The sequence below is a fragment of the Schistocerca cancellata genome, chromosome 7, assembly GCF_023864275.1.
Source record: "Schistocerca cancellata isolate TAMUIC-IGC-003103 chromosome 7, iqSchCanc2.1, whole genome shotgun sequence".
NCBI classification, from domain to species: domain Eukaryota; kingdom Metazoa; phylum Arthropoda; class Insecta; order Orthoptera; family Acrididae; genus Schistocerca; species Schistocerca cancellata.
Window position 1 is genome coordinate 122,411,283 of NC_064632.1, and position 24,241 is coordinate 122,435,523.

Below are 24,241 nucleotides of genomic sequence, written 5' to 3' on the forward strand. Positions count from 1 at the left end.
CGGTCCCCTACGTCACTGCGTAGGATCCTACGGTCTTGGCGTGCATCCGTGCGTCGCTGCGGTCCGGTCCCAGGTCGACGGGCACGTGCACCTTCCGCCGACCACTGGCGACAACATCGATGTACTGTGGAGACCTCACGCCCCACGTGTTGAGCAATTCGGCGGTACATCCACCCGGCCTCCCGCATGCCCACTATACGCCCTCGCTCAAAGTCCGTCAACTGCACATACGGTTCACGTCCACGCTGTCGCGGCATGCTACCAGTGTTAAAGACTGCGATGGAGCTCCGTATGCCACGGCAAACTGGCTGACACTGACGGCGGCGGTGCACAAATGCTGCGCAGCTAGCGCCATTCGACGGCCAACACCGCGGTTCCTGGTGTGTCCGCTGTGCCGTGCGTGTGATCATTGCTTGTACAGCCCTCTCGCAGTGTCCGGAGCAAGTATGGTGGGTCTGACACACCGGTGTCAATGTGTTCTTTTTTCCATTTCTAGGAGTGTATTTACAGCTAACATGTGTACAAGTTTGCACGTACTCTGCTGTTTATTTACATATACATTCTTTATTTCCTGCAAGGAAACAAGGAGGACGAGCCTGATACTAGGAAGTCGTGATGCTAGTATTGTTTACTTTACTTGTCTGTCAGGTGGCTCTGTTGTATGGCTCTGTTGTGTCGTATTTACACTGTCCCACGACAGAACGTGCTACGAATCAAGTACATGACGGTGCACAGCCTCAGTTCAGTGTGGATGTCCGTAACAATCTCAGTGCCGTATTTCCTGGTCGCTGAACTGGAAGGGGAGTTTGTATTCCATGGCCTGCGGGACCACCTGACCTGAATCACCTTGATTGTCTCCTATGGGGATACTTAAAGTCACTAGTGTATGAGGCCCCCGTGGATACGGAGATGGAGTTAGTCGCCAGAATTGCAGCTGCTTGTGATCTGATTCGAAACACGTCAGGGATATTTCTCAAAGTGAGTCAGAATCTTGTTCGCCAATGTCATGCTTGAATTGAGGCTGATGGCCGTCAGTTTCAGCACATTTTGTAAGATACGGTACAAATGGTACGTTTACTCTGTCAAAGATAGTATTTGCAGTTAAGTGTAACTAATGTAAATAAAAAGTTCACAGTAATGTGATTTTATTCCTGTTACCTCTTTAAGCTGGATTTTCCGACCATAGGTTCCCTGCCTCAAATTGTTCAGTGGAGCATCCTCTACGAGGTGTGGCTAGAAAAAAACCGGACTAGTACTGGTGAAACAATAAAACGAATGCAATAAGGCTGAAAGTCGCGTGGCCTGTCACGTGACTCTCGCTCCACCTACTGCTCGAGTTTCATCTGCCTCCTGCACTCAGTCTGCCCGTGGCGTCTGTTTTAAGTAGTTGACGTTTTATCTGTGCGTCGGAAAATGTTGAGTGTACAGAAAGAACAGCGTGTTAACATCAAATTTTGTTTCAAACTAGGAAAATCTGCAAGTGAAACGTTTGTAATGTTACAACAAGTGTACGGCGATGATTGTTTATCGCGAACACAAGTGTTTGAGTGGTTTAAACGATTTAAAGATGGCCGCGAAGACACCAGTGATGACACTCGCACTGGCAGACCATTGTCAGCAAAAACTGATGCAAACATTGAAAAAATCGGTAAACTTGTTCGACAAGATCGCCGTTTAACAATCAGAGCAGTGTCTGAGTTAACAGGAATTGACAAGGAAAGTGTTAGGCAGATTCTTCATGAAAGTTTCAACATGAACAAAGTGTGTTCAAAAATGGTTCCAAAGTGTCTCACAATTGAACAGAAAGAACGCCGAAGAATGATTTGTTCTTGTTCTGACAAAAAAAAGCACGAATGTCAAAATCGAAATTCAAGGCAATGATGATTGTTTTTTTTTTTTTTTGACATCAAAGGGATTGTGCACATTGATTGGGTACCAGAGGGACAAACAGTGAATCAGCATTACTACGTTAGCGTCCTGGCTACCCTACGTGAGAGAGTACGGAGAAAACGGAACGATTTGTGGAGAAAAAAGTCATGGATCCTTAACCAAGACAATGCCCCAGCTCACAGTGCGTTGTCAGTGAAGACGTTTTAGGCAAAACACAACATTCCCATCTTAGATCTTCCACCCTACTCACCTGATTTGGCCCCCTGTGACTTTTTTCTTTTCCCTAAAGTCAAGTCAGCTTTGAAAGGAACTAGATTTGAGACTGTTGAAGCAGTAAAAGAAAAAGCGACGGAAGTAATGTATGAACTTACCGAAAATGATCTGCAGCATTGCTATCAACACGAAAATTCGTATGGAGCGGTGTAGAGACCGAGGAGGAGAGTACATTGAAGGAGATAACATGAAATTGTAAATAATTGTAAATAAATGTTTTTTCCAGCATCAGTCCGCTTTTTTTCTAGCCGCACCTCGTATGTCCTGTTAATTTTTGCACGCTCTTACGGAAGCACGACGCATACTCTGCCAAATTACCTGCAGAGTAGCCTCGCACACTAGATAGACAGTGAACGACTTTGCTACTTTCCGAAGCTACAATGGACTATTTCTGTGACCAAGATTGTACAGTTTCTCAACAGGATCAGTGTCTAGATAACTGGAGACTTCCTGGCGACCAATTTTAATGTGAGCCACCTTGTTCTGCTGTTCGAAGATCCGATCAGTCCCAGTGAAAACAATCAGTATGCAAGTATACAGATAATTTTCTATGGTGATATCAGAGATGCGTCGGTTCGAAGCTCCTTTTACTAGGCTGAGGCGTCCCGACACTGTTCTTCAAGACATAACGGTCGTCCGTAGTCTGTGACCTTCGAAGGTGTTTTGCTGGATGTTCCTTGTCTACTGCTTGTCTTCTGGGCAGTCAGCGTCCGTTCTTCAGGTAAAAAAGAAATGTAATTTGTCGGGGAAACAAGACTTGCCAGTCTGATGCCCAACACGTTGTTTGTGAGTCTGTGCTCTGCTGGCACCGCGTCTCTATGAAGCGACCCAGAGGCGATCCGTTATCATTGCTCCCGTTAGTGCCGCGGCAGTGTGCCAGTTGTCAGGATGGCCGAGCGGTCTAAGGCGCCAGACTCAAGGGAGATCCTTGCCTGTACAGACAGGTCTGAGCATTCTGGTCCTCGTATGAGGGCGTGGGTTCGAATCCCACTTCTGACAAAATTCTTGTTTCATACATTCCAAACATAGATGAAGGGCCGAGTAGAGCACTTTCGCGCATAATCATCTAACTGCAAACTGAAAGTGATATTGCTAGCCGTCGCTCCTCCTGAGACCGGACATGACATACTTTCCGAAATTAAAAACCAACGCCATTAGCTGGTTACTGGGAAAATATGTTAGTTATGTCATCCACACACTTGGGTCGGACAACGAGATAGAATTCCGCGTTTACATGAAGTGTGAATATGCAAAAATCAGCACGTATCGCAACCACAAGAAGCACTATGGCAACATGCTGAAGATCATTTTTGAAAGAATGGGTGTTGGTTAAATATGTGAAACCACTACAGCACCTTGAACGAGAACGAACAGAAGAAAAATAAAAGTCACTTGGTTCCTTATTATTATTTACTTTAACCTTGCTTCCGGAACTTTTTTTTTTTTGTGTGTGTGTGTGTGTGTGTGTGTGTGTGTGTGTGTGTGTGTGTTGATGTATGTGTTTAATTGGATTGTATTTAAACTGGTTCATAGTCAAGAAAACTGGTATTAAATATGCTATTATTTTTTATTCAATGGACAGTTTACAAATTAAACAGTGAATTAAACTTTGAAAACAAACCCAGTGATTGGGTGACAATAGTTTGCACCTTAAGAATAATCTCAGTTATCTTGAGCAAAGTTTTTACTGTAACCCACTATTAAAGTTTGTTTTACCATTATTACTGTATAAGACATATTTAGCATAAAAATAGTTTAAAACTGGTTCTTTTTTTTTAATGTTGCCAATGGTTTAATCATTAATTGTACTGTTGAACTAGAAATGTATGTTTTAGTAAAATACAATAAAAAAAAGGGGGAAAAAAGCGGTCTAAGGCGCCAGACTCAAGGGAGATCCTTGCCTGTACAGACAGGTCTGAGCATTCTGGTCCTCGTATGAGGGCGTGGGTTCGAATCCCACTTCTGACAAAATTTTTGTTTTCATACATTCCAAACATAGATGAAGGGCCGAGTAGAGCACTTTCGCGCATAATCATCTAACTGCAAACTGAAAGTGATATTGCTAGCCGTCGCTCCTCCTGAGACCGGACATGACATACTTTCCGAAATTAAAAACCAACGCCATTAGCTGGTTACTGGGAAAATATGTTAGTTATGTCATCCACACACTTGGGTCGGACAACGAGATAGAATTCCGCGTTTACATGAAGTGTGAATATGCAAAAATCAGCACGTATCGCAACCACAAGAAGCACTATGGCAACATGCTGAAGATCATTTTTGAAAGAATGGGTGTTGGTTAAATATGTGAAACCACTACAGCACCTTGAACGAGGACGAACAGAAGAAAAATAAAAGTCACTTGGTTCCTTATTATTATTTACTTTAACCTTGCTTTCGGAACTTTTTTTTTGTTAATGTATGTGTTTAATTGGATTGTATTTAAACTGGTTCATAGTCAAGAAAACTGGTATTAAATATGCTATTATTTTTTATTCAATGGACAGTTTACAAATTAAACAGTGAATTCAACTTTGTAGACAAACCCAGTGATTGGATGACAGTAGTTTGCACCTTAGAATAATCTCAGTTATCTTGAGCAAAGTTTTTACTGTAACCCACTTTTAAAGTTTGTTTTACCATTATTACTGTATTAGACATATTTAGCATATAAATAGTTTAAAACTGGTTCTTTTTTTTTTAATGTTGCCAATGGTTTAATCATTAATTGTACTGTTGAATACTTGAAATGTATGATTTAGTAAAATACAATAAAAATGTACTGTTCTGTAAAAAAAAAAAAAAAAAAAAGCGGTCTAAGGCGCCAGACTCAAGGGAGATCCTTGCCTGTACAGACAGGTCTGAGCATTCTGGTCCTCGTATGAGGGCGTGGGTTCGAATCCCACTTCTGACAAAAATTTTAATTTTCTCACATTCCAAACATAGATGAAGGGCCGAGCAGAGCACTTTCGCGCATAATCATGTAACTGCAAACTGAAAGTGATATTGCTCTATTCTGAACACTTGTTTACTCTGGTATTCAGACTGAAGATTGGTTAGATGAAACTTCCTACCCAGTCTATGATTTGCAAGTCTCTTCATCTCTGCCTATGTACTTTACACCACGCCCATTTGAATCTGTTTGCTACTTTCGAACCTAGGTCTTCCGCTACAATTTTTATCCCACACCGTTTCCCCCATTAGCAAAGCATAAAGATATGCGCTATCAACACATCCCGTGTCTTAGTCAAGTTGTGCCATAAATGTTTTTTTTATTATTTTTTCATTTGATTCAGTATCCTCTATTAAGTTATTCCAGTTCAGAACTTTATGCATCTTTTTTGATTTTTAATATTTGTAATATTGGTGACAATTTTGTGACGAGAATATTAAAGATATGTACATACTAACTTAGTGCCTGTTGCTTCGCGTGCGTAGACAGATCTTTTTCTTTTTATTTAATATGATTTTCCAAACTTTTCACGCTAATTAAGCCCATTGAAGCATGGTCTTTCCCGAATGTACTTCTGACCAAAAAGCGATTCTAGCAGCTGGAGTTCAAAGTTTTTGTTCATCATGCCTTTTGCATTCTTGTGGATGTATTTCATAGAAACTTTCATCTCCTAACACATATTTATTTATACCTAACCGATAAGTGAAATACCAGTTTTCATGGCTTAGCTTTAAACTTTTTTTAAAATATGTATTTAGTTATTTCTAACAGAGAAGCCTAATACAAATTTTCATAGTTTTAGCTTTTAAAGTGCTTTAATAATGAAATAATTTCGTAAAAGTTCTGATCCTCAATTTCACACACTTAGGGGTTGAATTTCCAAAAAAACTGAAACATTAATTTTTAATTTCTAACCGAGAGGTCAAATACCAATTTTTACAGATGTAGCTTTAAAAATGCTTAAGTAGTGTCTTCAATAACGATTTATTTACAAAAACACTTTCGCCCACTATTTTACCCCATTAGTGGTTGAATTTCCAAAAATACTGAAACACGTATTTTTTTTTATTTTGCACTGAGAAACCAAATAGTTCCAGCTTCAAAATTATCTTAATAGCGATATATTTTCAAACAGTCTTTCACATCCTATTTCACCCTCTTAGGAGTGGAATTCCAAACAGTGTATTCTTAAGAGATCCCTCCCGTATAAGACCAACAACTTCATCAAATTTCATGTTTCTATCCTTAGACATTTGGGCTGGGCGATGATGAATCTGTGAGTCAGTCAGTCAGTCGAGACACTGCCTTTTGTATATACTGTAGATGTGGGTATTGTCAGTCGTTGTTGAGGAACGTTATTATTTTAAAGTTGTCCACGCTATAGACTGAACTGTAATTAAGCTATTTTATCAGTAGATGCCATTTTGGTGGTTTCTTGGTTGTATTATACGTTACCAAAACACCAATAACCTGATAACATTTTTCTTTATCACATTTTATTGTCAACACAATGGAAAAACAGCCAATGTTGCACCTTTATTGTTTTATTTACTGGATGACTAGCTTCGAGTCTGGAATCATTTTCATATGTTCCAGATGGTTCGAATTGTACACTCCTGGAAATGGAAAAAAGAACACATTGACACCGGTGTGTCAGACCCACCATACTTGCTCCGGACACTGCGAGAGGGCTGTACAAGCAATGATCACACGCACGGCACAGCGGACACACCAGGAACCGCGGTGTTGGCCGTCGAATGGCGCAGCATTTGTGCACCGCCGCCGTCAGTGTCAGCCAGTTTGCCGTGGCATACGGAGCTCCATCGCAGTCTTTAACACTGGTAGCATGCCGCGAAAGCGTGGACGTGAACCGTATGTGCAGTTGACGGACTTTGAGCGAGGGTGTATAGTGGGCATGCGGGAGGCCGGGTGGACGTACCGCCGAATTGCTCAACACGTGGGGCGTGAGGTCTCCACAGTACATCGATGTTGTCGCCAGTGGTCGGCGGAAGGTGCACGTACCCGTCGACCTGGGACCGGACCGCAGCGACGCACGGATGCACGCCAAGACCGCAGGATCCTACGCAGTGCCGTAGGGGACCGCACAGCCACTTCCCAGCAAATTAGGGACACTGTTGCTACTGGGGTATCGGCGAGGACCATTCGCAACCGTCTCCATGAAGCTGGGCTACGGTCCCGCACACCGTTAGGCCGTCTTCCGCTCACGCCCCAACATCGTGCAGCCCGCCTCCAGTGGTGTCGCGACAGGCGTGAATGGAGGGACGAATGGAGACGTGTCGTCTTCAGCGATGAGAGTCGCTTCTGCCTTGGTGCCAATGATGGTCGTATGCGTGTTTGGCGCCGTGCAGGTGAGCGCCACAATCAGGACTGCATGCGACCGAGGCACACAGGGCCAACACCCGGCATCATGGTGTGGGGAGCGATCTCCTACACTGGCCGTACACCACTGGTGATCGTCGAGGGGACACTGAATAGTGCACGGTACATCCAAACCGTCATCGAACCCATCGTTCTACCATTCCTAGACCGGCAAGGGAACTTGCTGTTCCAACAGGACAATGCACGTCCGCATGTATCCCGTGCCACCCAACGTGCTCTAGAAGGTGTAAGTCAACTACCCTGGCCAGCAAGATCTCCGGATCTGTCCCCCATTGAGCATGTTTGGGACTGGATGAAGCGTCGTCTCACGCGGTCTGCACGTCCAGCACGAACGCTGGTCCAACTGAGGCGCCAGGTGGAAATGGCATGGCAAGCCGTTCCACAGGACTACATCCAGCATCTCTACGATCGTCTCCATGGGAGAATAGCAGCCTGCATTGCTGCGAAAGGTGGATATACACTGTACTAGTGCCGACATTGTGCATGCTCTGTTGCCTGTGTCTATGTGCCTGTGGTTCTGTCAGTGTGATCATGTGATGTATCTGACCCCAGGAATGTGTCAATAAAGTTTCCCCTTCCTGGGACAATGAATTCACGGTGTTCTTCTTTCAATTTCCGGGAGTGTATTTTATAAAATATTAGAACCATGTCAAGATAGCAAACATATACGTATAACAAAGTGCAAATGAACAGCTACTGAGTTACCTATATGCTCTGTAGCTGGTTTGAAACACAAATGTCACTGGTGCAGACAGTCAACATGGGTCTCGACAAGGTGAACAGAGCCTTATTCGTAGAGCTGTTTTATGAAAACAACAGCAGCAGAGCTGCTGCTATTCGCCTGTATCGACGCGTTAAATGAATACGGAGAAGGTCGACTTCCCGCACCGGGTTTAAATGGCGATTTGGGAATTGCTCCTGGGAGAGGCCGACGGTTCATTGTGCCACAAATTGGGGGAGGTTACTGTTGTCGTTATCGAGAATGCTGGACGCAATGTGCGATCGTCAAACAGGGCACGAGCAGCTGAACACTCCATGGTCCACCGTTCGAAAAGTTCTGCGAAAAATCGTGAAATGGGATCTCTAGAACGGCTCTAGGCTGTCGTAAGTGCAGATTGTTGTCCCACTAGGCGACGTTTGTAACCTGGAGCGTAAATATGCAACGCAGTTAACAAATGATACCTCTCATGAGGCATTTGAAATTTGTTTCTTTCAATGGTTGATATGTCATTTCTCTCCCTCACGTCCTTACAAATGTTTCCACCAATTTTCATTGTATTGCCATCACTCAGGTAGCGTACGCTTAATTATGACCACACTGTAAATGATGTTAAAGAATAGCTCATATAATACACAAGTTTATAATGCTCGTATACCAACTGCCAATAATGAAAATGATATACCGAATTATAAGTTCAAAGAAAATTTAACATAACCTTTATTTGCCTAGATCAGGAATGTAAAAGATGATGTGGAAGTTTTCGATTGTACTTGTAATGATATTTAGGCCTAAATTAGACAGAAAAATGTTCTATCTGCTTAAAAAATGTACAGCATAAAAACAGAAAGAAAGTGACAAAAAACATCCATAAAATATCGTTACAGAGTGTAGCACGTCACATGTTGTACAGTAGCTGCTGACACAAACGTACGTTCCATGACGTTGCTATTTAAGATAAAAACAAGATTAGATTTGCCAAAGGGCACCACTGTACGCACAATCATCATCATCATCATCATCTTCACCAATTATTCCACATAAACAGGCCACTTAGGCCCATAAGACAAAAATATACAAACACGTAAATACAAAACATAACAAAATTATCAAACATTAAGTCCACCACTCATGATTAAACAGAATTGTAACGTCACAAATATTGATTACATATGGTCGCCCATTTACTTGTGCCTCGGTCTCCTTCAGTGGTGGCTGTTGGGTCTGTTTCTTCCAGGGTCATCAAAGTTCTGTCTTTCCAACACGTTCGCAAACAACCTAACTGCGTAATAAAATTTCTCGTAGCAGAGAAAAGATAACAGAATACGAAGGAACAACTAAGGAAAAAAGCAGTGGGCTTCAGAAGGTTTAAATAAGCGGGAAAAACATCTGAGTTAAACTGTACTCCAAATTCATAGAGAAAAACTACTTTAATCTATAAACAACAAAACACAGAGATATACAGTTCATTAAGTCAGATTGTGGTCGATTTAGTCAGTAGAAAAATGTATTTGGCAACAAACTAAAACATATATCACAAATGAACAAAAGAAAAATGCAGTTATACTTAATAATACGACCAGTCACCTACAGCTTCACTAATTGACTGGCATTGCCGAGGCATGCTTGAAACCAGGTTTACCGCATATTCACGTGGAAGAGACTTCAAAATGCGTCGAATTTGAGTTGACAGCTGTTTCAAAGCGCAGACCTCTTTTCGTTGCAACTGCTTTTTGATGTAAGACCATACATTTTTCAGTAGGATTAGCGTCAGGTGAATGTGAGGACCAACCCACTCACAACGTGCACCCCTTTCTCCTTCTTCTAGTCGCTCCAAATCCTGCTGCGGTGCTTCGCATCATTGTCCTCCTGCAGTGTCCAGTCCTCATTATTGTCGATGAAGCAATGTTTAGCAGGCGGCGTCAAACATTCATTGATAAACGCGACGCATACGCTACACTAATATCTCTTCTTGTGTATCTCTGTCAAGAATTCAAAGTAAATTAATGGTTTATGGACATTACCGTACCAGCACCGGCGCATAATGGAAAGTCATAACACTAACAGCGCTAAGAACGCAAATCCAACAGCACACAGTCTGAGCATAATTACTATAAAGCTGCGTACCGTACGGTAGATAGTTTTTCATCTAAATTGCCTCAAGTAGCGAAAGATTAATTAAACATATCAAAAAAAGTTTTGCATCACTTCGGTTCCGAGAGTTCCGGAACCTGCACAGAAAATGGGAATAAGGATCAACATAACCATCATTTCCGCCCTTTTTATTGCTCATGAAAACCACACATTGCATGTTGTACCACCATGAAGTGAGGACTTCAGAGGTGGTGGTCCAAATTGCTATACACACCGGTACCTCTAATACCCAGTAGCACGTCCTCTTGCATTGATGCATGCCTGTATTCGTCTGGCATACTACCCACAAGTTCATCAAGGTACTGTTGGTCCAGATTACCCACTCCTCAACAGTTCATGTTCAGGGTTCATGTATGGAGAACATGCTGGCCACTCTAGTCGAGCGATGTCGTTATCCTGAAGGAAGTCATTCACAAGATGTCCACGATGGGTGCGCGGACTGCCGTCCATGAAGACAAATGCCTCGCCAATATGCTGCCGATGTGGTTGTACTATCGGTCGGAGGATGGCACTCACGTGTTCAGCGGCGTACATCGGCCCCCCATAATGGCATCCGAAAACAACAGGGAACCTTCATGTTGCTGCACTCGCTGGACGGTATGTCTAAGGTGTTCAGCCTGACTGGTTTGCCTCCAAACACGTCTCTGACGATTGTCTGGTTGAAGGCAAACGCGACACTCATCGGTGAAGAGAACGTGATGCTAATCCTGAGCGGCCCATTCGGCATGTTGTTGGGCCCATCTGTACCGCGATGCATGGTGTTGTATTTGCAAAGATGGACATCGTCATGGACGTCGGGAGTAAAGGGGTTCATCACGCAGCCTACAGTTTGAGTCGTAACACGACGGCCTGTGGCTGCTCGAAAAGCATAATTCAACATGATGGCGTTGCTGTCAGGGTTCCTCCGAGCCATAATCCGTAGGTAGCGGTAATCCACTGCAGTAGTAGCCGCCTGAGCGAGGCATGTCATCGACAGTTCCTCTCTTCCTGTAACTCCTCCATGTACGAACAACAGCGCTTTGGTTCACTCTGAGTCGCCTGGACACTTCCCTAGTTGAGATACCTTCCTGGCACAAACTAACAATGCGGACGCGATCGAACCGCGGTATTGACCGTCTAGGCATGGTTGAATTACAGACAACACAACCCGTGTACCTTCCTCCTGCTGGAATGACTGGAACTGATCGGCTGTCAGACCCCCTCCGTCTAATAGGCGCTGCTCATGCGTGGTTGTTTACATCTTTGGGCGGATTTACTGACATCTCTGAACAGTCAAAGGGACTGTGTCTGTGATACAATACCCCCAGTCAATGTCTCTCTTCAGGAGTTCTGAGAACGGGGGTGATGCAAAACTTTTTTGATGTGTGTATAATACACTTTACTATGCGTCGTAGAGTAACTTACGTAATAACAAACAAATAAATTTTAAGTTGGGAATGCATTAACTCATTTTTCATATTGGCACAGAGTACGCTTCATAGAATAAGGTAAATCAGGATATAAACGTTAAAACAATTAGAGAAAGTGCAATATGTGTAAGTAAGAGGCCATATCGTAACACGTTATGTCGACCCTAAGTGGCGCTCTTCTCCCGGCAGAAGGATGTTTACGTTGCTGGTCATTAGCATGCCGGCAGAGCGCGTTACTGCGTGCATAGACGGCTTTCCGATGGACGGGGATGCTCAAGGTGCAGCTACGCCGTGACTTAGTGAACAAGTAGTTTCCGGGAATACTGAGAATGCATATCACAAATTCTTGTACAGGTGCAAATTTTACTGGGGGCAGTTTCATACAAAGGAAGGTCCGGTGCGCCCCAGCGAAGAGAGTCAGTAGGAATGCGTCCAGAAAATTTAGAAGGCTCAAAAATGGTTCAAATGGCTCTGAGCACTATGGGACTTAACATCTGTGGTCATCAGTCCCCTAGAACTTAGAACTACTTAAACCTAACTAACCTAAGGACATCACACACATCCATGCCAGAGGCAGGATTTGAACCTGCGACCGTAGCAGTCGCGCGGTTCCGGACTGAGCGCCTACAACCGCTAGACCACCGCGGCCGGCAGAAGGCTCTATAGGCTAACTCGCCAGCAGAAGTTGTCAGAAGATGTACAATTTAAAGTATTACACATAAAGTATTACACATTTAAAGTATTACACATGTCCGGAAACGATTCGCTCCATATTATCGTTAGAAGCAAAGGACAACTGACTCATGCTTTAACTTTCAAACTAATATTGACATTTCTTACTTAGTTATCTACAAAAGTTTATCAATAAGACGACGGCTATTCTGTACAACTACCTCACTAATGTTCTGCGGTACATCGTCCAAGAAGGCAGCCGCGCGGAGTGGCCGCGCGGTCTGTGCGCCATGTCACGGATTCCGCGGCCCCTACCGCCGGAGGTTCCGAGTCCTCCCTCGGGCATGAGTGTGTATGTTGTTCTTAGCATAAGTTAGTTGAAGTTAATTTAAGTAGTGTGTAAGTCTAGGGACCGATGACCTCAGGAGTTTGGTCCCTTAGGAATTGGTTCAAATGGGTCTGGGCACTATGTGACTTAACATCTATGGTCATCAGTCGCCTAGTACTTAGAACTACTTAAACCTAACTAACCTAAGGACATTACACAACACCCAGTCATCACGAGGCAGAGAAAATCCCTGACCCCGCCGGGAATCGAACCCGGGAACCCGGGCGCGGGAAGCGAGAACGCTACCGCACGACCACGAGCTGCGGACCCTTAGGAATTCACACGCATTTGAACACAAGAAGACAAAGTTGCGGTATCTAACAAACATAGCAAGAGTTAAAAATTTGAGCAAGTACTGTTCTCTTTTCCAGACGCATTTTCTGATGTAAAATTTCATTTTGTAAATCCCGTCTACAGCTCGTAGAGTGTGTAATAGCAACACCCCGTGTATATCGGTGGGTAAGGGCTCCTGAGAGCGTTACGAAATATCTACTTAGATCATAGTGGTGTCACTACGCTGTCTTCTTTCAGTGAATGCATGGGTTCACTGCCCTCACTATCCTTTTCAGTAGAAAAGAAAGCAAACACCCCCCCCCCCCCCCCCCCCCACTAGTCAGCGAGACGCGGTGTCGATAAGTTGTGCAAACTGAGAAGTCTTCCGCTAACTCACCTCTGTTCTCGCACGTCTGAAGGTCACACACCAGCACTGAAACTCACAAGCGACACTATCCTGAGAGTTGCCTGAATGGCCGAGCGCCATAAGGCGCCCCTTGCCTGCGGTTAGTGGCTTTGAGATTTCTGGTCCTCATCTGAGTGCATGGTTTCGAATCTCACTTCTGACAAATTTTTAACTACTCACTCCAAATCTAAATATAGTAATCAAATGTTTATTATTCCAGTCTTTGATCACAATACGAATTCTTTAGACGATGACCGGTTTCTGTCCGTAATGACCATCCTCAGATCTTTTTTACACCGTGTCGTAAAGTGATAAGACCATAATGGTATCATCAAAACATATAAATATAATAAGCACAGGATCATCATATAGATCTAAAATAATATGTGGAACAGGCCACATCGTTCCCATAGTCATTATTGAAATGAAGTCTGTGTGGACGATCTGGTCTACTCTACATCTTATTTTAGACGTATATGACGATGCTGTGCTGATTATGTTTTTTTGCTGTGCACAATTGTGTGTACTGGGCTGAAGATAATCCTCACATTACAGTTGAAAAGGCTGTGAATTTGTCTGGTGTAAATGTGTGGGGTGCTTTGTCTGCAGGTGGACTCATTGGGCCTTTCCGCTTTGAAGGTACTTGTGGTGTCACCGCCAGACACCACACTTGCTAGGTGGTAGCTTTAAATCGGCCGCGGTCCATTAGTACATGTCGGACCCGCGTGTCGCCACTGTCAGTGATCGCAGACCGAGCGCCACCACACGGCAGGTCTAGAGAGACGTACTAGGACTCGCCCCAGTTGTACGATGACTTTGCTAGCGACTACACTGACGAAGCCTTTCTCTCATTAGCCGAGAGATAGTTAGAATAGCCTTCAGCTAAGTCCATGGCTACGACCTAGCAAGGCGCCATTAACCATTTCTAGAGAGACTCACTTGTATCAGCAAGAATGCTGTATACAAATGATGGATTAAAGTTAAGTATTCCAGCAGCTACGTACTTTTCTTTATAGCATTCATTAAGTATCCTGTTTCAGACCTCACACGAGCTAGCGTGAGTTGACGCGTGCATTTCGGCCTCCTCTTGCAACACAGTGTTGGCTCTTCTGCCAACACTACAGTACTGTTGCTGGAGAAACGTACCTAACAATGCTTGCTGACTCCATATTCCCTGCCATTCGTGCATTATACGGTAATGATGAGTTTTATTTCCAACAAGATGGCGCCCCGCCGCACTATCATAGGGACATACTAGCATACCTGGATCGCAATGTGCCAGGCCAGTGGATAGGACGCAGGGGACCAATCGAGTTTCCTGCACGCTCTCCAGACCTCACGCCGCTGGATATCTTCTTATGGGGCACAGTAAAAGATGAGGTGTACAAACGTAAACCACGTAACCTGGAGACACTTTGGAATTAGAGTCAGGCAGTGTGCGCATAAATCTCATTGGACACTTTGGTACGATGTATGGAATCAGTGGTGACTCGTACTCAGAAATGTATTGATGCTGAAGGCCACCAGTTTGAATATTAATCACATTTGCAAAGTACATTTATTTTCCCAATTGGACTTTAAGCTTTCCATTCCTAGAAATTTAACATTGTAGAACGGGAAATAAATTTTCTATGACGCTTCAAAGTGTGCATACATTTTTTGACGCACCCTTTATATATGGCATTGCAACGTTGGACTCTCAGGTGTCAACTAGGAGCCAGATATGGAACGTCAGTGCTCAGTTATCTGCGTGTGACTCTCTAGACAGGTCAAGACCTGAAAATGATGATGAAGAGTTCATTTCAAACCAATAACATATCTTGAGAAAACATAGTTGGGAAGACCCTCTAGGGGAATGCCAAACAAAACGTACTTAACGCGTAAACTTTTGTTCAGACAACATATGAAATTGCACTAGTGACGGATGTAACATATTGTTGATATTGACACTTTTTATTAAGGCGAATTATATTTTGTGCTTTATACGTATAAAATTCAGTTGTTAAAAAGAAAAAAGTTAAGTAGTCTAGGCCGCAAGACTCCGTGTAATCGTAGATTATGGTTAGCAGGTCAGAACGTCCTTGTCCTCGTATGAAGCAATAAGTTCGAATCCACTTCTGGCAAAACTTAACTTCTCCGTACCACATCTAAATAATGTAGTCCCTGTGAGACTCGCTCATAGACGTAGTAACGAACACTCACTTCTCCGAAATTAAAATACGAATACTCGAACTGTTAAATATCAAAGACAAATACAAGGTTTTGATCTTCATGGCATCAAATTAACTGGGACAGTGAAGTTCGCGGCTATAATGAAGTTACTGAAATTTTCCTACCGTGCGAATCACGATAGTGTTCATTTTATTGTGGTTATTTTAATGACTTATTTTAATAAAGTTTTGTATGAAGTATGTGCACTTTTCTGTGTAAAGATGTGGCACAAGGGAATTACTTCGTCTTTCGCTGTCAGTGCATGACACTGACACAGAAAAAGAGTTTCACCTTTACTTATAATGGAGATTGTAGTAAACATCATGCAAATTTTCACAGCTACGTCTGCACATAAATGGCTCGTGTTATAAACTAGATACTGACAATATGTCACCACCCAGCACAGAAGATAGCTTTGCTCAACACCCTAATACACAATGCCAGGGCTATTTCGGTCAAGGTGCACCTCGGCTCCTAGATGAATAATGTGACGACGATGTTCAGAAGGACGGTGAGTTCATTCCGTGATATTACGTCAACGTTAACGAGAAAACCAAAACGGAGTGCCATTCAACAAAGTCAGGAGGACCAACACATAGCACGTCTTCTATTAAGAGGTGCAATTAGTAATAAGTAGTGTGCTGATCGCGCAAGTAATCAGATCGGAGTTTCGTAGGAAAAGATCACGGGATACGAGGTTCGATTCTCCGACAAGTCGAAGAGGAATCAATAATACAATCAAATGTATGGCCGGCATACCTTATGCAGGCAACACTTGTCAAAATATAACAAACCCACTTGGGTCGTGTAAAGTGAAAATACCTTTCCCCACAACAACAAACTACCACAAAACTTAGTGCACACTTTAATCAATGAAAACTATGAATTCTCAGACTCAGGAATATGAAAAATCGGATGTAAAACTTTCTCACTATAGGACAGATTGGCAGTAACTTTCACACTAGATACAATGATGTTGTCTTCTTTGTTTTTCGACCTCTTTTTTCCTTACTTGCAGAAAAATTTATGGTTTAATTAAAGCTACAAAAGAGGACAATTAACATATACAAGCCGCAGATACCCTGAACACATCAACTGTTACATACATAATTAATTCGCAATAGCAACACGTAAAAAGGTTAGACATCCGTTCAGAAACAAAGAAGAAGATCTTAAGATACTCCCATCACCTCCGTAAATCGCATACAATGAATTTAATGAAGGAGCTGGAAACTTTTGTACACCACAAAAGCAAGACGAAGAAATTCTCAGTGACAAGCTAGATACTGAATGATTTGGTTATTTCTAATGTTTCTACTGTGTTTAATAACTGTAGTAAATTCCTTAAATATGGGGTGTAAAGTTAGTTCGCCTCCACGTGGTGCACCCTGGGTAACGCTAAATGAACTAACGCAACTGGCGGCAGACCGAACGAAGAATTCCTGCCCCACATCGCAGTGAAACAGAACGACAGACAAAGCGCTATGCAAGATACATACAACGGTCCTTTTAGGGACCAACTGACAAAGGATCTCGGACCATGCATCCGAATCTGCCATTTCAACATTGAGGGCATAAGCAGAGCAAAATGTCAAGTATTGCAGAGAATTTTACACGATAACGACATTGACCTGGTAGCCATACAGGAAACTCATGCTGAAAATAGAGCCCAACTTGAAGCTAGAGGAAGGATTCTGGGATATGATCTACTTGGAGCCACGTATGACAGACACTATGGCGTTGCGACATATGTGCGTGGGGACATAGAGGACGCCTTTCCAGTTGAAGCCTCCATTGCAAATGATATCCATGAAGTTGTCATCAAAATAGGAGAAGTTACAGTAACTAACATCTATAAACCTCCTGCTACTACATGGCCAGCTGAAGTGATAAAGATCCACCCACACCCAAGCGTATACGTTGGGGACTATAATAGTCACCACGAAATGTGGAAATATAGTACTAATGATAGCAATGGAGACATGCTGGTCGATTGGTCCGAGGAACAAAATACATATCTGGTCTTTGATGCCAAGGACCGAGGGACATTCAGATCAGCCGCATGGAACTGCGACTATAACCCGGATCTGTGCTTTGTTTCGAGGGATACAAGCGATAAACCACTGACAGCCTCTAGAAGGGTCCTGACGGACTTCCCTCATAGCCAGCACCGCCCTGTGCTTATTAATATCGGTCTATCCATCCCGATAATAAGGTCTTACCCTCGACCAAGGTGGAATTTTACAAAAGCTGACTGGACAAAATTCTCTGTACAACTTGATTATACCTTGAGCTGGATCCCTCCAACCAGCAAGAGCTATGAGAGGTTCGTGGGAGCGGTCATTAGCTCTGCGAAAACAGCGATCCCAAGAGGGTACCGCAAAAAATACATTCCCGGCTGGACAGGGATATGCGATGACCTGTACGCGGAGTTCCTCAAGAATGGGGACCGGGAAATAGCGGATGAACTATTACATAACATCGACTTTATTAGACGGCAAAAATGGGAGAATACTGTTGAAAATCTAGACTTCTCAAAGTCAAGCCGACAAGCCTGGTCCCTACTACGTAAACTTGGAGGCGCAAACCCACCTGAACGTAGAAAGGACGAAATATCTCCCAACAAGGTTGCATCCCGCATAGTTTCTGCGTCTAGAGCCCCACGAAATAGAAAGCACACAACAAAAGTGAAGAAAGACTTAAAAACATTAAAAAGGACCCGTGCAATAGACTCAGAATATTCATCAGATATTCGCATCGAGGAGGTTACCAATGCCCTGAAGAAGGTTAAATCAGGCAAAGCTCCGGGTTTCGATGGCATCCACCCTGAGTTCCTCATACATGTTGGAGCCTACACAAAACAATGGCTGGCTAAGTTCTTTACGGACATTCTCCAAGTGGGTAACATTCCTCCCTCACTTAAACGAGCAAAGATCATCGCAGTCCTGAAACCTGGTAAACCAGGCGATAGACCAGAGAGTTACCGCCCCATTGCCCTTCTCAGTATGGTATATAAATTACTAGAAAGACTGCTCCTCAACAGAATAGGCCAGACTATACTCAAAAAAATCCCTATCGAACAAGCAGGATTCCGTCCATATCGCTGCTGTACAGATCAAGTCCTATCACTGACAACATATATAGAGGCGGGGTTCCAGAAGAAAAATAAAGTAGCTGCAGCATTCGTAGACCTAACAGCAGCCTATGATACAGTTTGGAAACAGGGGCTCATGTACAAATTAATCTGTGCCGTCCCCTGCAAGAAGATAACCAACCTCATTGATGATATGTTGTCAAATAGAACCTTCCAAGTAATAATGGGGAATGAGAGAAGTAAACAGATGAAACTCAACAATGGACTCCCACAAGGCTCTGTCCTTGCACCCCTTCTTTTCAGCCTTTACATCGCTGACATGCCTGCAACCAGATCGCGCAAATTTGGTTATGCTGATGACTGGGCTCTAGCAACAGCCCACAGAAATATAGAAACTGCCGAAGATATCCTTACGAGTGACCTAGGGATTCTCAGCGAGTACTTTAAAAAATGGAGGCTACAACCTAGTGCTACAAAGACGGAAGTATCTGCCTTCCATTTGAACAACAAAATGGCCAACAGAGAACTACAAGTCTATCTAGATGGGAAATTACTAAATCACAACAAACACCCAAAGTACCTTGGGGTTACCCTAGATAGGACACTAACATTCAAAGAACACCTGACGAAAACTGCAGCGAAACTTAAAACACGCAACAACATATTGCAGAAGCTCTGTGGCACCACTTGGGGCTCCACAGCATCTACCTTAAGAACATCCGCACTTGGCTTGGTGTATCCAGTGGCAGAATACTGTGCCCCAGTGTGGCTCAACAGCAAACACACACACATGGTAGATAGCCAACTTAATGCAACAATGCGTATTATATCAGGCACAATCAGGCCAACTCCTACAGTGTGGCTGCCCGTTCTCAGTAACATAGCCCCTCCTAACCTGCGCCGTGAACACGCTCTGGTTAGAGAATTTCAAAAAATCATGACCAACCCTCAATTACAAATCCATGAAGATACTCACGACATCCAAGGAAACCGACTCCGGTCTAGGAATCCTCCACTAAAGACCGCACAGGCTCTGCACCAAACCAACTTCAAAATAAATGACCGATGGAAAGAGGAATGGGAGAGCAGAACAGTAGTAAACTGCCACAGTATGCCATGCATCTTTAGTAAACCAAAAGGATTTGATTGCCCTCGCAAAGTTTGGTCAACTCTTAATCGCATCAGAACCAACTGTGGGAGATGTGCCGACTCCTTACACAGATGGGGTAAACTTCCTTCGGCCGCTTGCGACTGTGGCGCTGAGAGACAGACGGTCAAACACATCGTGCAGGAATGCCCACTAAGGGCATACGAGGGTGACCCACAAGATTTCCTAATGGCGACCCAAGAGGCAATCGACTATTTACTATCTAAGCTGGACGTCTGCTTGTGACTGGTCTTCTGTGAGTGTAACTTTACAATTGGCGGTGTCCTTGTATACAAACTGTTATTTATTGCTCTGTTTATACATATGTGATTTTTTTTTTAATCGTGTTGTTTCTGTAATTTTTACTGTGATGTTATGAGCCATACGCTAAATAAAATAAAATAAATCCTTAAATATGTTCATTTCTTCATGGACTCTACTCAACATTTATAACACAATAGAATATAAAGCACAATAGATAATTTAAAAGTTAGTAATAGTAATAGGATAATAAATTTATAATTGACAACCTTACGTAAAGAATGCTCTTTATGGAATCACATTGGTATGAAATTTCTGTAACGTTTGATTTCAAAAACAGTGTGAGTAATGGTATGCGTGTTTGTGTGTGTGTGTGTATGCGTGTGTGTGTGTGTGTGTGTGTGTTTTTTTTGTTTTTTTTTGTATTCTGCGTGACGGAGGAGGCACTTTACCTGTAAGCAAAAGGATAAAAATACTATTTATAACCTTACCTTACGAGATATATCTCAAGTTTTATTTTTACAGATTTTCCGATTCAAGTATAGCCTCAAAAAGGCGACTACAGAATAAGAGAGGCAGAAAAACACACACTCAAGTATTACACAAAACACTTACGTAAACAAACTAAAATGTTTACATCCCTTGTCGTACTTGATGTAATATGTGCAACTGCCCTGGGGTTCAGCAGTTGTTTATGCAAGCTGCCTGCCACACTTCTAAACTCAAGACACAAATGACCAATTAAGCGAGTCTATGCTCAGATAGAATACAACAAGCAGGTCATTATGTAAGTTGCTAAGCGCTAATGCAGCTGGGTTTTGAATTCAATTCACGTAATTAAAAAGGACCCAGCTAACTTTCCAGATGAAAGGAAAAGAATACGTTTCTGTCAATGGCACCTGTATCACAATGGAAGCATGCCTCACGGTGAGATTGCAATTCAGTGAGCTGTAATCCTCTAACGATATTTGTTTTTAATTGAAAGGGTCACCGCTTCTGTAGGTTGCCGGAGGAAATAACGGAATGAGAATAATTTATCTTAAAAATACTAATACATTTGCTCTCAACCGTTGTTGTTGAAACTGAAGTTGGAATGATTTACAATGATTTTCATCAAAAAATTTAAAAAGCGATATGCATACAGTGTTGAGATTTTTCTGAATCATCAGCGTGATAATATCCAGATTTATAAACGTTCTGTCCGTGCAGAAGGAACCTGAATGCTCTCTAGAAAGCTGTAAACTGAGATGTAAATCACTGTCCAGAGTCTCGGCAACACACGAAAGGAAAATATACTGGATAGCATCGGCTTTGATTCCAGTATGATAGAGAACTAACGATAAAAAGCAGTCACAAATTGCGGAACAGACTCGCAAATTGCGAGCTATGTAGTGCAGAGACAATTCAAACACGAAACGCGACACTTGCTCCAAAAGAGCTAAAGGAACGCCAAGTTGAGGCAGGGCTCCGAACAGCGACTCTCCAAAGAGACATGAACCGCCATTATGTATTTGCCACAGAAATCGACTACCGACCGCCTATTCTCACACACTTCTCAAAAATTGCTGTAGGAGGGGAGGTAATCGCAACGTTTCCCGCAGCGACAACTAAAAATCTCTCTTTCTGTTCCTGTATGCCTGAAAAGCTTGCAAAATTTCCTTCTCCAGCCCTTGTTGTATTCTCTGTGGACAAACTGAAAGCTGGCCCTCGCCTTATGATTGGTGGAATGATGTCTGGGTGTATAAATGCAGCTTACTTCCCACGCATAGCGGTGGCTCTGTTCTCTGCTTCCACTTTAAGGAGCGTTCAATGTTTATAGACAATACTACTTTGAAAACCCTTCAAAATATTGAAGCGACCTCACACCATCAATAATATTGACCAAAATGGTCAGTTGGCAACGCGATTTCACGAGGGTAAAATGCCGAATGCCCAGACGAAAGCGTGTGCTGCAATTATATTAGCGATAGCTGGTAAACAACATAAAACAACGGAAAAGAGGAAATGGGTCAGAGAATGGTTGAAAAAAGAAGCGACTGGTCAGATATGAAGTTACTAACTGAAATCAGAACCAGACCCGAAAGATTTCATGAACTGTTTTCGGATGAGTCCTTTTTCGTACGATAAGCTATTAATATTGATACGAGATAAAATAGTGAAGCGAAATACGTTAATGAGAGAGGCAACCCCAGGTGACGAGAGACTGAGAGTAGCTTTGAGGACACTGGACTCGAATTCTGGAGGACGACGGTTCAATCCTGCGTCCGGCCATCCTGATTTAGGTTTTCCGTGATTTCCCTAAATCGCTTCAGGTAAATGCCGGGATGGTTCCTTTGAAAGGGCACGGCGGACTTCCCTTCCCATCCTTCCCTAATCCGATAAGACCGATGACCTCGCTGTTTGGTCTCCTCCCCCAAACAACTCAACTCAAGTAACTTTGAGATTTCCGGCGAAAGGCAGGTATTTGAGTGCTTGATGTTTAGTGCTGTAACGTTAGCAAACACAATCAGCAAAATTGTTATGGAAAACTGTGAAGCAATTATAGCTGCGGTACAATAATATATTCAGCAAATAAACACTGTTCTCTGTTTACGTTCTGTGGTAACTTTATAGGAGTGACATGCATTTTCTATACCTAGTTACTAGCGCACTGGGTAAAAGGTATAGGCTTCCATTTTTCGTACACCCACATACATCATATGCATCAAAATACTTGTCAGAGATTTGTCCAATAAGTAAATTCATGTTATGAATTTACTTTGCAATTTTATTATCATTGACAAAGCGCTACATGTCTGTCTGCTACTAAAACCTTTGTTTGGAAATCATATTAATATGCTTCAGCAACTCTTAACCCAACTGACGCCTCTGAAATTAACCTAGACCTTGGGCTACACCACAGATGTTTGTCAGCGCAACCAAGATTTGACGACATATTTTTGAAGTAGAAGAATTTTTCCTATTGCTTTGTAGCAGGACAATTGTATCTTCTTCACACTGAAGATTTCTGGTTAAGTGACACAGCACATACACTGTTGCTGAACGCATTTGAAGATTGACTAAAAACAAGGAATTCTAAGCTTACCCTAAATTCTTGTAAAATACTTTATCCTGTTTTCACTCTAAGTAGTTCAACAAATTATTTGTCCATGTCTACAGCTACAGTATCTAGGCTACTACTGTATTTATGTACTCGCAATTGCTCCTACTGACAGTATGTTCTATTGTATGAGTTAATGTTAGAAACTGTCTTTAACTATTACGTAAGTGTATGTAATAGTTGTGTAATTCTAGTTTTACTGCGATAATGGAGATTACAATTAGATACATTGATCTTCGATTATAGAACACATTTCGCAAACTTTGTTTACACTTTGTAAAACATATTATCGGTCTTCAGCTTAAGCTGTTGTCTGAAAGCAGTATTCCTAAGCTTGGCAGTTCATTTTCCATGAAACTGAAAATATGTTTTAAGCTCCCCACTTCGCTATTGCCTCCTCCTCCTTCTATGTTTCCTATTTTGTCAGGAAGTTATAGGCCTTGCTAGGTATATCAAATTTCATGAAACTGTACAGTATAAATGAACTAGACAGCATGAAACGTATTTTACAGACTCTCACGAGCACGACAGGTAGTAGAAAATGCATTTGGAATCAGAGTATCAAAATTTGGGATATCCCAAAAAGACATTAATACGGAGCCACCAGAGGTGAGTATAATTACAATGGCGTCTTGTCTTCTACACAACTACATAATTCAGGAAAATCCAACCAGCTATCTGCATGGAATGGTAAATGTAGAAGACTATATGGCTGGAAGTATTACAAAAGGGGCCGATCGAGTGAGCACAGATCTTTTGCAGGTGCAAAGAGGATGACTTTAGAATGCAAGTGCTGCAGCAAAGGGTATTAGAGACAAATTTGCTAGCTATTTCGCTAATGAAGGGAAGTTCCCTGGCAAGATAATATTATTTTGTAACAGTCAAGTAACCT

General features: G+C 42.6%; 1 non-coding gene across 1 annotated transcript; it reads left to right on the plus strand.

The window, feature by feature from the left end:
• Window positions 1–3,045: 3,045 nt before the first annotated feature.
• Trnal-caa (transfer RNA leucine (anticodon CAA)) lies at window positions 3,046–3,162 on the plus strand. The gene is made up of 2 exons: window positions 3,046–3,083; window positions 3,117–3,162. It is a non-coding gene; the product is annotated as a tRNA-Leu (tRNA).
• The last annotated feature ends 21,079 nt before the right edge of the window (window positions 3,163–24,241 follow it).